The 14,402-nt window shown below is 33.6% G+C and overlaps 1 long non-coding RNA gene across 1 annotated transcript; it reads left to right on the forward strand.

Annotated features, from left to right (window-relative positions):
* The first annotated feature begins 1,580 nt into the window (after positions 1-1,580).
* On the forward strand, positions 1,581-4,615 carry LOC147558592 (uncharacterized). The gene is made up of 2 exons (XR_015233502.1): positions 1,581-1,996; positions 4,299-4,615. It is a non-coding gene; the product is annotated as an uncharacterized LOC147558592 (long non-coding RNA).
* The last annotated feature ends 9,787 nt before the right edge of the window (positions 4,616-14,402 follow it).

Below are 14,402 nucleotides of genomic sequence, written 5' to 3' on the forward strand. Positions count from 1 at the left end.
ATAACATCTTGATTGTGGTACTGTAGTTTCAAGTATTCTCTGCATATGGGCCACAAAAATTTTCAAAACCTTTTCAATTTTTTTGAAATTCAAATACCAAGAGTTGGAAATAAGAATAAAATGAGAGCACGTAGAAAGTAAATAATAGACAAGTGTACTCAAAGAATTAAACATCATACTAAAGGAAAAATAAACTCCATAGGGAGTAGAATAGTACCTTGTATAATATGTGGTATTGTTGCGCCTGCTTCCTACTTTTTCCTACCAAAACTTTGGAATCAAACCCCATACTACTGCAGGAGAAAGAAAGATTACTAGTAATAGTTATGTATAGTGTGATATAGGCTTTACTAGTTCGCCAATAACATAAGGATAATAAAGTAAACTTTCCTAACAAAGAAATACAAGTTCAGAAACACAACCTGTATACAACCCCAATATTTGGTGTCAGACTGAATTTTCTGAAACTAAACAAAATTCGCACAACAAATATTAACATACACAAATTAAAATAAAAAATCACAAATTTCTGAATCAAAAACACATATCAGATCATATAGAGATGGAAAAAACAAAAAAATTTATTACAAAGGAAAAATTCGTACCTTGAAAAAATCGGTGAGATTTTGGATCGAAGATGTTGACAGATAATCTTCTATTTAAATAACACAACTCGGAAAAGGAAAAAACAAACATAATCCTTGAGAGTCTGGTCCACAAGGCTACCCTTGGGTTAGCGCTGACTCCATACGCTTCATACTTAAGTCGTACCTCTGTACGCCTTTACCATGCTAATTTGTCGGTCATCGCAACAAACATTCGGTAGAGAGGGTCGAACTAACCACAAAACTCCTACAACCCTCCACCAACTCCATCACATCACACATACACAAGAGCATAACACCACAACATACATAAATCACAATCATATTCGCCAATATATTATTATGACCTACTAGTTTCACGCCGAGACAGTTTTGCAAGTAGTAATCTAAGTATAACAAACACAATCATAAATCAAACGACATAACCAAAAACTCATAAGAACCGTAGCGTGTCACTAATGGAGTCTTAGGAATGTCCTCCTCTCTAACCCGTAACTGGTGATACCTTAATCTCAAGTCAATCTTCGACAACCACTTGAATCCTCTAAGTTTGATCGAATAAATCATTGACCCTCGATAAGGATAATTATTCCTCACAGTAACCTTATTCAACTCCTTGTAATCTATACACAACCTCATCGACCGTCTTTCTTCTTAACAAAAAGAACAGGCGCACCCCATGGGGAGCTCATGTAATAGTTAAATTGTTTTACATCTAAAAGCAATGGCGGATATATAAATTGCGAAGATTGTTTCAAAGAAAACATTTTCTGGACTTTAGATATTTCATATCCTAAAGACCGAATGATAAAAAAAATATAGTTTTGATTAATTTGTTATATTTTTTTTAGTGTTCATGGGTGGATTCAAAATCTCTAGATTTTTCTCTTAATTGATTTTCTTTCGATCATTTATTATTTTGGCTTTGCTATTTAATTTTATCATCAAAAACAAATCTCAACGTTCCTTACTAGTTTTTTTACTCAAAAGTCCAAAAAATGGGCCTCTAACTAGGATTTAGCCCACCATAGATTATTATTACTTATAAAACCCAATTTTTCAAAAATAAATCCTAATCAAACCCAATTTCGGATCCCTAGGTCACTTTTCCCATCTCTAGGAACCCCATACTTTAGTTAATCCCTTTTCTACCCTTTATATATATAAGAGAGATTAGAGATTTTTCCAGATTTTCCCTTCCATTATAAATTCATAGTTTCTCTTTCCCTCCTCAAAACTTTCCTTCCATTTTCCCTCTCTCCTATATCTGCTCCCCCTCTCTTAAGAGAAACAAATTTTTCCTTCCATTTTCTCTCTCCTCTCTCTCTCCTTAACAACCACTAAGCTACACCGGATTTTCAGGCGCATAACTCGACCGGACAGATTTACAGGTTAGTGTTTCCTTATCTTCATCCCTTCATTGCACTTTCTCTGTCTAGATTCAACTTCATCTTCTTTGCACTTTGCTTAAAACATCATAAAACTTCATCTTCATCTTCATCTTCTTCTGTAAATTTTTGTTTCTTAAAACATCATAAAACTTTCTTCTTCTTTATTTTTTCGTTTTATAAAACTTTCTTCTTCTTCTGTATTTTTTGTTCATCTTCATGATCTTTATGGTGTTTTAAGAAACGAAAATATACAAAAGAAAATGAAGTTTTATGATTTGTTCCATGAACCTTCTTTGTTCTTTGTTTATTTTCCATTTTGTTTCTATAAACACACCAGTCATTTTGGAGTCTTCTTTAGTTTGTAGAGAGTTTGTGTTCTTAAAAAAAACATCTTTATCATCAACACTATGTTTTGTTCATTGAACCTTCTTTGTTCTTCATCTTCATTTCTTTTCCATTTATTTTTTCTTTTAAAGTTTGTCTCTCTGAAATTTCATTTGGTTTTCACACTCATATTTTGTTACACAGCAAGTTATGTCCTAACAAAAACCCAATATGTTTTATGTTTCATAAATTTCATGTGTTTCTGTTTTCATAAATTTCATGTGTTTCTGTTTTCATAAACCTAATTTTTTGCTGTTTTCATAAATTTCATGAAACATATTTCACTTCCACAAACACAAATTTTTGTGTTCAGAGTATTTTCTGTTTTCGGAAGCATATGTTTTCACCTTTGTGATTTCATGTTTTCTGTTTTCCTAAATTTCATGAAACATATTTTCACTTCAACAAACACAAACTTTTTTGTTATGATAATTTTTTGTTTTCACCTTTTGTGATTTCATGTTTTCTGTTTTCATAAATTTCATGAAAGATATTTTCACTTCCACAAACACAAACTTTTTTGTATATAAAGGGTTTATTTCCCTCTCAAATTTCCTGTATATATTTAGTTTCCCTCTCTACAAAACTATTTTCCTTCCATCCTCTCCCTCTCTCATATTTGGCAACTAAATATCACACACAAACCATAACCGGACTGCAGCATCCCGATCATTTCGCCGACAATCTCCCTCCTTTCATCTACATGTACTCTATCTTCCCAGAAAAGTGTTTCTTGATCTTCATCTCTCTTCCATCTTTAAACTTTCTCTCTCTAGATTCATCTTTATTTCACCTTCCTTTCATATTAACCATCTCTATCTATTTCTGTTCATCTTTATCATCAACACCATGTTTTGTTCATCTTCATTTAAGCATCTCTCTCTCTCTCTCTCTATTTTTGTTCATCTTTATCATCAACACCATTTTGTGTTCATCTTTATCATCAACACCATGTTTTGCTCATTGGCCTTCTTTGTTCTTCATTTCTTTTCCATTTTTTTTCTTTAAACTTTCTGTCTCTGAAATTTTGTTTCTTCAGATTTCATGTTTCATTTTCCTTTTTGTAATTTCATGTTTTCTGTTTTCATAATATTTGTTTGGTTTTTAAACTCATCTTCGTTACACACCAAGTTATGCCTTAAGCAAAACCTAATATGTTTTTGTGTGTCCCGTTTAACCACATTACTTTTCTTTATATTCTTTTAGAAACACAGAAAGTTACTCTTTGTTTTGCATAAATTTCATGAAACATATTTTCGCTTCTACAAACACAAACTTTTTTGTTCAAATTATTTTTTGCTTTCGGAAGCATATATTGTTGTGTTAAGAAGTAGAAAATATTCAGTGGGGTTTTCACTTAAAAATTCTTCCTTTTAAGAACATTATATTTGAATCATGATGCATAAAATTTGTGCATTGTCTTTCTGCCTTGTGCATATAACAGTTTGTTATCGAAATTCACATTTTTTTATATGTTTTCAGTTTTTCTTTAGAAATTACGTTTTTAACATATTTTGATTTCTAACAAACAAACTGACCGGTGTGTTAAGCATTTTAGAATATGTAGTGAGTATCACGTTTAAACACTTTACTTTTCTGTATAATTTGAAGCAACACAGAATGTTACTTCTTTGTTTTGCATAAATGTCATGAAACATGTATTCACAAATCCGAACACAAACACGTTTGTTTGGATATTTTTTTACGTTTTGTAAATATATCGTTGTGTTAAAAACAATAAAAAAATTTGTGGATTTTTCACTAACAAATTCTTCTTTTAATAACATTGTTTTTGAAGCATTATGCATAAAATAGAAACATGTCACTTACTTATATTCTTTGCATAAAGAACAATTTCTGAAGCATTAACTTTTATGTTCTCATAATATTTATTAATTTAAAGGCATTTTGTTTCCAGCATTTTGCATATGGAGGTTGACCGAGCAACAGATCACAGAGGGACCAACCACTAGTATCGAAAGCTTGGGGCCCTATGTTTACTCATATTGGTCAAATATTTCAGGATGGAGTGAAAAGCTTTCGAGATTCTCTTGGAAGATATACAATGTTGTGAACAAATCTAGTGGAAACAATCTCCTTTGTTGGATATTTTGTAACTTGTATTGACTTTTCGATTTTATTTGTTCACAAATTATCATTTGTGATTGTCTGAAATATTATGTTATGAATACAATCTATTTGGTTTCTATATAATGTTAAGATGTTTTAAATTTTATTTCTAAATTCCTGAACAAATCTTAGTTTTTCTCATTTATTTTGTAAATTTCTGAACAAATCTTAGTTTGTCTACACAAGTTTGTAAATTTCGCATTCGTTTCTTTTGCATTTCACATACACAAACTGGCACAAATATCTTGGCTCAAGCATTTTCGAATTGTCATGTGAAGAAAGAAAGTGTTTTCCCATTTTTTGTTTTGCTCTGGACAGAAATATTTAGACTAAAGCATTTTTAGATTTGTCCTTGCAATTAAAATGTTATGCATATTATCCTTTGTATTTGACAAATTCATTAACGAACAAATAATATTTTGCTAATGCATTATATATTTTGTTGAGAACATAGTTATATATGTTGTCAACATTTTAACAAATGTTCAAAAAATGGGGTTTTTTTGCAATATTTTGTTTTGAATACAATCTATTTTGTTTTCTACCTAATGTTAAGATGTTTAAAATTTTATTTCTGAATTTCTGAACAAATCTTAGTTTGTCTCAACAAGTTTGTAAATTTCTGAACAAATTCGTTTTTGCTCAGACATTGTTTTGCCAAAATATTTCGCGTTATTTCCTTTTGCATTTCACATACACAAACTGACACAAATATTTTTGCTAAAACAATTTTTTATTTGTCTTGTGAAAAAAGAAATGATTTCCGCATTTTTTGTTTTGTTTTCGACAAAAATATTTAGACTAAAGCATTTTTTTTTATTTGTCCTTTGCAATTAAAATGTTATGCATATTATCCATTGTATTTGACAAATCCATTAACGAACAAATATTATTTTGACTAATGCGTTATACATGTTGTTTAGAACATAATTACATATGTTCTCAACAATTGTAAAAATGTCCAAAAAATGGGTTTTTTTGCATTATCATTTAAATACAATCTATTTTGCTTTCTACTAAACGTTAAGATATTTTAAATCTTATTTTTGAACTCCTCAACATTTAGTTTTGTGTAAAAAAAAAAAAATTCCTACCATATTCATTGTTATTTTACAACAGAAATAAGTATTCTCAACAAAACTATATATATGCTCCAAGCAAAGATTAAGTTGTTCCTGCTTTTCCGAAATTGCAAGTAGCACAAGCAGATCATACGAGAGCATTTTTCATCTATTGTTTACATTTTCCAAATTTTGTTTTTTAAAAATATCGATACAGATGAACATATGTTAAATTGTCACAAAAATATCCACAACATGACACCTTAATCCTCCAATCCTCTAACATATGTTAGATTGTGATGTCCCTTTTTTCTTATCTACTTTAACGATGACTTTCTCTTTAATGTCGATCTTTTTTCTCCCTCGCACAGCAACAGATTTGTCCTTGCAACAGACAAATAACCATTTGTCTACATTAAAAAATATTAAACATATAGTAACATACAAGTTATGAACATTTAACTATATGCAAACAACTCATTTTGACAGCTGAAAACATATTTCTTCAACAACAAACATATTTACTAATGTTTCAAATAATAACAGGTTTTATCAACCAAGGCTTCTCTTACCTCTTCCGTAGCATTCCAGTAGATATATAAACACATCAAAGTATAGAGACAACACATGTTGATATGTTTAGAACAAATGAAATTATGTTTTTTAGAAAAATTATATGTTTTCAAAGTTAAAGTTTACTCATCAGATAAACATAATTTACGGATATGTACACTAAATTTTTACGGGTAAAACAAAACATATTTTAGTATGTTTAGAGCAGATGAGTATATGCTCAGAAAAAATATAACTATGTTTGTTTTAGTTACCTGATTTGCTCCTCAAAATATACGCTACATTTAAACTGTATTGATGGACCCTTTTTCTTGTTGTCTTCCGCAATTGCTTTATCTTTTCTGCCTCTAGCAGCAACAGATGTCTCCTTGCATCAGACAAATAACCAAATATCAGTACAGTTAGAAGCATCAAACAAACAATAACAGACAAGATATGAATATTTAACTATATGCAAACAATCAATTTTGCATGTCAAAAACACATATCTTTCAACAACAAACATATTTACAAATGTTTCAGACAACAAGAATGGTCTATAGACAAAGATGTCCGATGCAACAGAGAAAAAATAAGATGTCCGATGTAAATATCGAAGATGCAAAGTTCAGAATACTTACTTGGGACCTACTTGACAGAATATTCAAATAACATTCTGGTAGATATATAAACACATCAAAGTATAGAGACAACACATGTTGATATGTTTAGAACAAATAAAATTATGTTTTTTTAGAAATTATGTTGTCCAACTACCTGAACCACCTCACTAGTCTAGGGTTTTTTCCACTTCCAAGTTGTTACCCTCTATGATAGAAGTGTGTCTGCAAAACCAAAAGTGGAAAAAAGAAAAAAAAAATGTTGAAATAAAAAAAGAAACATTGGTTACAACTTTGCCTTCTCACTACTATGATCTATTTCTCCTCCCCATTTCCTTTTCCTTTGACGACCGCAAAAGCTTCTTTGCATAAGACATAATTAGTTTTGTCACGAGATTCCAAAATATTAGACAACCATATATGTTGATCATCTAAACACATTCATATATGTAGTCGACCTAAGTAAAAAATTTACTGACGTCTTAACACATCTACTAGTAAAACCCTAACTATTATATACTTACATAAAACCAAACATTTGAGGGATTAATTGTTTATAACACATCTCAATGTGTTCCAGAAAAGATGACTTCAAATTTTATCTTCCTTCAAGTTTGATGATCCATCTTTTTGTGGAGGGTTGTTAGCTGGTGTTTTTCCTTTTTCCATCTTTGTTAAGCTTCTGCATAAAACCAGATGTTAAAAACACTCAAGAAAACAACATGCACAAACCCATATATCTAAATAAATCTCAAATTGATTATAACACATCTCAATGTGTTCTATAAAAGATGACTTTTCTACATATAAACCACTTAAATGTTTACACATATAAACTTGTTTACAAACGTATTGTTGTTTTGAAAAACAAACCCTCAAGTTTTGAAAACAAAGAATAGGAAATAAATCTCACATAAAGTTACACAAAAACCAGAAATATTTACAACACATGAATATTTTATGTAGATCTGAAAAACAAATCATACAAAATAAACAAAATTTGTTAAAACATATCAAAATGTGTTCTGGGAAGACCTAAATATTTCTACATATACATTTTTGCTGAAGAATAAAATCGTAATTTTTGAAAACAACGAATACAAATCAAAGATACATCTCTGATAAGTTTACCAAAAAACACGTAAAAAAACAAAGAACACAAAATCTAAGATACATCTCTGATATGAACCCAAAAAAATAGAAATGTTTTCAACAGACACATAAAAACAAAGAACCCAAAATCGAAGACACATCAAAACGTGGTGAAGATCGAAAGAACCACCCAACAATGTATTCAACAACAAAACTATTTTTTTCTCCTGAAAATCGACTAACAAAACCCTAACTATTTAATTACTTACATGAATCGAAACATTTGGGGATTTAAAAGCAAACAAAAATATCTTTATTTTGAATATAAACAACTCTTTATACCTTTCACAGATGTGTTTCTCAACCGGCGACAATAAAATAGGTGTTTCTCACCGGACCGACACAACCCTAGGTTTTCAAGATTCAATCGATGAATCGAAGCAGAACCCTAAGACAAGATCTTAGATGCAATACTTATTCTTTCGATTTCACTAGCAATTTCGAGATAGAAGAAGGAGATTTAACCTAGCAGAGAGAGAAAAGGAAGGGTTATTTGTAGAGAGAGAAAATGAGGATATGAAGTAAAGAGAGAATGAGATTTATTTTTATAATGGTTTATTGGGCTATCTGACTTGATGGGATGGGAAACGTAAGGGGCTGAAAAGTTTGGGCGGGAAATTTAGGAGGAAAAATTTGGCCAGGACTCTATAGTCTTTACTTTTTATAAATGAGGGTAGTGAGGTAATTTGACCGAGTGGGTTTTTTTCTCATTATTATTTCAGACTGGGCCCGATTCTCTCTTGAGTCCCACATTTTGGGCCTTATAATTACCGCCCCTTAAAATTAAAATAGATTTTTCAACTTGTCTTTGTGGGATCAACCCGTACTTACTAGGTCCACACCACATAGATCCGTGCACTTGCGGTTATTTATCACAAAATAAGAGTTTGATTTAACCTTTATTTAAGGGTCATTTCCCTAATACCCACTAACTTTGTGAGCAGCTTCCTGCCTAGCCCCTAACTTTATCAAAAATTCTCAGATGCCCCCTTTTTTCAGTTACCGTTAGAACATAGTTAACCAGTCATCAACTCTCTCTCTTACATCTCATCACCTCTCTCTGCCACCTCATCGTCTTCTTCGGCGAAGGTCGCCAACCGACCAATTTTTCGCCCGACGACCTTCATATATTAAACTTTTTTTCTCTCTCTAAAAAAAATTTTTGTTTTTGTTTTCTCTCCTCTCCTTCTCTCTCTCTAAATACTCCGCTGAAGGGGTTTCCGTTCGCCGGAGCTAGGTCTGTTCAACCTTGCAAGATCTGTTCGTGAACAGAACATCAAGGTCCAAAATAAAAATTATAATGTGTTTGAGGTCCAAACTTAAGAAAAGAAAGGTAATAAGCCAATTTTTTCGAATCTCTCGTTTTTTCTCGTGCAAATACATCGCTAATGTGTTAATTGTTTAGTTAAGGTGTGAATGTGTAGGAATATATTTTGTTTAATGCAGTAAAATAACAGTGTTATGCAAAAATATATAATTTATTTGGTGAATCTTAATAAACGGTATCATGCGAAAAAATGATTTGTTTGGTCTATTTCAACAATATAAAGCTTTAGAGTTTTTGTAGATTTTATACTTTCGGTATTACTAAGACGACAAACAATTTCAATGATAATAAGGCAAAACAAAGATGATTCAACAAACAGTCATATGATCAATCAATGAAAATCATCATCCATTAGTTCCCAACCCTCTCTCTCTCTCTCTCTCTAAAGAGGACTGCCATCTACATAAAAATTAAAACTAAACTAAACAAGGTCTGGCAATTGGACCTGCTTGAGTTCGAAAATCAACTGTTATCCTATCATCTGCACAACAATGAAATTCTGTCGGATCTCTACTAGGGTTAGAAAAGCATTGCTGGCATACCATGAAATCTCTAATTAAGTCTTCATCTTCCATCTCTGTATAAGTAAACAGACTCGGATCCATCAAGTAATCCACCCACTTAAACTTACTTCTAATCCGATTCTCGCACTCAGTAAACCCTAATGTTCTGTGTAAATCTTCTGGAGGCCTAATCGGCTCGTCAATAGGAGGAACAAGGTTGAATGCTGATGGAGCAAGAATTTGATCTCGACTTACAAGCATCTTTGGAGGTTGAATTGGTTCTTCTTCTTTTCTTGATCGTGAAGTTTGAATATCGATACCTCCAATGACGTCGTACACAGTAACTCCATCGTCAAAATATACCGGAACTGATTCAATTCTGGCCATATTCTTCACCGGAGAAGGAAGTGAGTTTTGGAACAGAGAGATGGCGGGGATATATATGGAAACGTCATATCCGAGTTTGCCTAAGGTTGGGCGAGTAAGTCTTCTGATAGTATCCGGATAGTATAATAATCCTAGTTGTACACTGTCTTCTTGAGGAGGTTATTTAGTAATCTTAACTATGTAAGTATAGTGTAATTTTTATTTGAATAAGAACACGAAATAATAATTTAAATAGGCCGCGGCTTTGGGGAATAAAGAAAATTCTCCGGGGAATAAATTCTCGAAGGAATTCAGATTTTTTTTAAAATTCTCCGGGGAATAAATTTTTATGTGGAATACAAATTATATTTTTTTGAAAGTTCTCCTCCATCTCATCACCTCTCTCTGCCACCTAACCTTCTCGCCACCTCATCATCTTCTCCGGGTAGGTCGCCGGCCGGCCAATTTTCCGGCCGGCGACCTTCAAACATAAAAAAAAAAAAAAAATTAGTTTTTTCCTCTCTCTTCTTTCTCTCTCTAAATTTTTTTTTTTTTTTTTTAATGATTGTATGGAATCATTACAATCTCAGCTTCAGAGAAGAGGAGGAGGAGAAGGAGGAGGAGGAGGACGGGGTTTAGTTTCTCTTTCACCATCTCAAACCCCTCGTTCAAGCGATAAGGTCACAAGAGATTTACGATCTGCAGATGGAAATTCTAGTCATAAACATGATAGAGAAAAAGGTGTCAATGTTCAAGTTATTCTAGATGCAGGTAAGGAGATTTTCATTTTTTTTTTTTTGAAACCTAATTTCATTATGATTTTAGGGTTTGGTTTCTTAATGTTGAACTATAATGGGTTTTTTTTTTTGTGTTTCGAGTTTAGGCCTTTAAGTGATGATGAGACGAGGGTTAACACGCCAATAGTAATTTCTTGTAATGAAAATAGAAGAGAAGTATCTGCAGTTCAGAACATTGCCAACAAGCAAATTGATAGAACATTTGCATTTGACAAGGTTTAAGAGACTTTTCTTTTTTTCCTTTTGTATGTTCAAAACTTCAAATTCTTGCAAATTGTAGTTATATTGAGTAGGGTTTTGGGATTATAATTGTTGAAGTAGTTTACCTGTTCAAAATTTTGTTTAGGTTTTTGGTCCTACATCTAAACAGCAAGACTTGTATGAACAAGCTGTATCTCCTTTAATGGTCTGTGAACAGACCTTCAACAAGGTCTGTTCACAGACCATCTAGATCTGGTGAACCAGATCTGGTTCACCAGATCTAGAGAGAGAGAGAAAAGTGATTTTAGAAAAAAAAATTTAGAGAGAGAAAGAGGAGAGAGGAAAAAGATAATTTTTTTTTTTTTATGTTTGAAGGTCGCCGGCCGGAAAATTGGCCGGCCGGCGACCTTCCCGGAGAAGATGATGATGAGGTGGCGAGAAGGTTAGGTGTCAGAGAGAGGTGATGAGATGGAGGAGCTTTTTTTATAGCATCTTCTAAAATTAGAAACCTCTTAGCAATAAAAAGAAACATAAAAAGTCAATCTTATTTGACTAGTTTGAAGAAAAATCTTTATTCCCCGGAGAATTTTCTTTATTCCCCGGAGAATTTTCTTTATTCCCCAAAGCCGCGGCCTTTAAATATTGTATGACAGGTAAACAAGAAGTTTTTTTTTTTTGAGGAAAGATAAATAACATAAATAATAACGGTTACATCAGTTCGCCCAATCCACTAAGTGATGAGGGGTAAAATATAACAACATAGCTAACATTGATACTAAACACGAACTCGCCAAAATCAAGGGGGTGAAAAGTCAGCTGCCAACCCGTGTGCCAGCGAGTTGAATTCACGTGGGCAGTATGCAAGAGTGGCCTTCAACTGACGCGTGCGGTCCCTGAGATCGCTGATCACCAGTTCCACATTAATGTTGTAATGCTATATCATCTGTATTCTCTGTGATGTTGTGATTCGAGTAATAGCTTGAGTCGATCTATGGGGTTTATACTCATATGGTTTGGGTCAAACTCAGTAACTGTTGGAACTTTGGACAAGAACCAAAGAGATGATCTACAGACTCGGGTTCATTTGACTCACACATACGACATGACTGAGGTATATTATCGATTCTTTTCCCTATTTTACTGAGGTTTGCTAATCCATCATGTATGAGTTTCCATATGAAAATTTGTGTGTTTGGTTTCATCTCTTTCATCTTCCAAAACTGCTTCCATGGAAAACTTTGGGCTTTTTCACTTAAGTTTGGTAGTTGTTTGATCTCTGTGTAGTAAGACTTTGGTGAAAACTTGCCACTGTCTGTAGGACACCAAATTAATCTATCCTGTTGTGTTCTAAATGCAATCTTCATCCCTGTTATAGCTTGAACTGTATTACTGTCGAAATAATGATTGATAATCTGCATATTCCAACTGTTAGTATGGGGATTGATTAAGTCTGCAACCCAAAAAATATTCGATGGAAGTTCTCTTTTCATGGTGGGCATGTGATTGGGTGTTGTTGGGATCCAAGGGTCTAATTGAATCTTAACTGTGGTGCCGTCACCTATGATCCATAACACATTCTTCTCCATGGTCTCTCTCGTATGGAGAATAGATCTCCAAAATGGAGAGGGAGATGGAGGGGGAGGGGACAACCAAAAGTCGTCGAAATAAACGTATTTACCCTTTAATATCTTGACCCGGACTGCTTTAGGGTTGGTCAATAATCTCCAGGTCATCTTGGCTATGAGAGCCTCATTGACCTGTGATAAAGTCCTGATGCCAAGGCCCCCTTTTTGTTTAGGGCAACTAATAATGTTCCATCGAATAAAATGCAATTTCTTTTCATTTTCAACATGTCCCCACCAAAAGTTACGTTCTGCTTGTTCTAGTTTGTCTATGACCCCTGTAGGTAGCAATTGATAGCTAAAAGGGTAAGTGCAATAAGGGCCAAGGACAGATTTAATTAAAACAGTACGACCCGCTTGAGAGATCATTTTTTGCTTCCACCCAGATAAAGATTTTTGTAATTTCTCGACTAACCACTCATGGCTTTTAATTCTATTACCTGGTTTGCGAAGGAGAGCTCCTAAATACTTAGCCTGGTCCGTCATGGTTGGTGCTTTGAGTTGATTAATGAATTGGTGCTGGATTGTCCCTGGTACTCCTCGGCTGAAAAGTAGAGATGACTTCTCGAAGTTCACCTTTTGCTCCAAGAACGCTTCGTATTGAGCAATGAATTGTAAAATGTTATCTAGATTTTTCGTGTTAGCATTACCAAAGACAATCAAGTCGTCCGCAAATAATAAATGTGTAATGCTCGGACAGGCTTGATTGATCTTATACTCTGTATATTTCTTTTGATGTTCGTAATGAGAAATTAAGAGGGAGAGTGATTGGGAGGTAAGAATAAAGAGATAGGGTGATAATGGGCACCCTTGTCTCAGGCCTCTAGAGGCCGTAAAGTCACCCACTAAATTCCCATTAACCTTGACCTTAAAACGGGTGGTAGAAATACAACACTTTATCAATTTAAGGATCGTCCCCTGAAGTCCCGTGGCTGAAAGGACTTTATCTAGAAAGTCCCAGTTGACTCTATCATAGGCCTTGGCCATGTCCATCTTGAGTGAAAAAGCCCCATTTTTTGCTTTAGACAAATTCATAGAATGAAGAAGTTCCTGGGTGATGATAATATTGTCCATGATTTGACACCCAGGAACAAAGGCGTTTTGGGTCCAAGTAATATTGTCCTCGAGATAAGGTCTCATTCTATTTGCAATAATTTTCGTGATGAATTTATAAACTGAGTTGCAAAGGGAAATCGGCCTAAAGTCCGAGGTCTTACTCGGGTTCCTGATTTTAGGAATTAACGCGATCGTCGTCTGATTAAGGGATGGTTCGAATTCACCTGTGATGAAAGTATGCTTAATGAAAGTGACCAGTTCCGCTCCTACCACTTCCCAATTGTGTTGGAAAAAATAGCAAGGTAACCCGTCCAGGCCTGGGCTTTTCATCGAATCCATCTCCATGACGACAACCTTAATTTCCTCTTCTGATGGAACCTTTGAGATGTGGGTCAGGGCTTCGGTTGAGAATACCTTATATGCATTGAGAATCTCAGTTGGTGGGTCAGTAACCTGAAATACCTGAAATAAATTCTGAAAAAATGATATTAGTTCCTTTGCAATTTCTTCTTCATTTGTTGAGACCTGTCCTGAGTTGAGACGTAGTTGGTGTATTCGGTTTTTCTGCCGCCTCGTAGACATCGCCATGTGGAACGCTTTTGTATTCCTATCTCCGTTATGTGCCCACTTTGTTT

The sequence above is a fragment of the Eschscholzia californica genome, unplaced genomic scaffold, assembly GCF_041429995.1.
Source record: "Eschscholzia californica isolate CP2 unplaced genomic scaffold, dmEscCali1.0.p SCAF_2, whole genome shotgun sequence".
Taxonomy (NCBI): domain Eukaryota; kingdom Viridiplantae; phylum Streptophyta; class Magnoliopsida; order Ranunculales; family Papaveraceae; genus Eschscholzia; species Eschscholzia californica.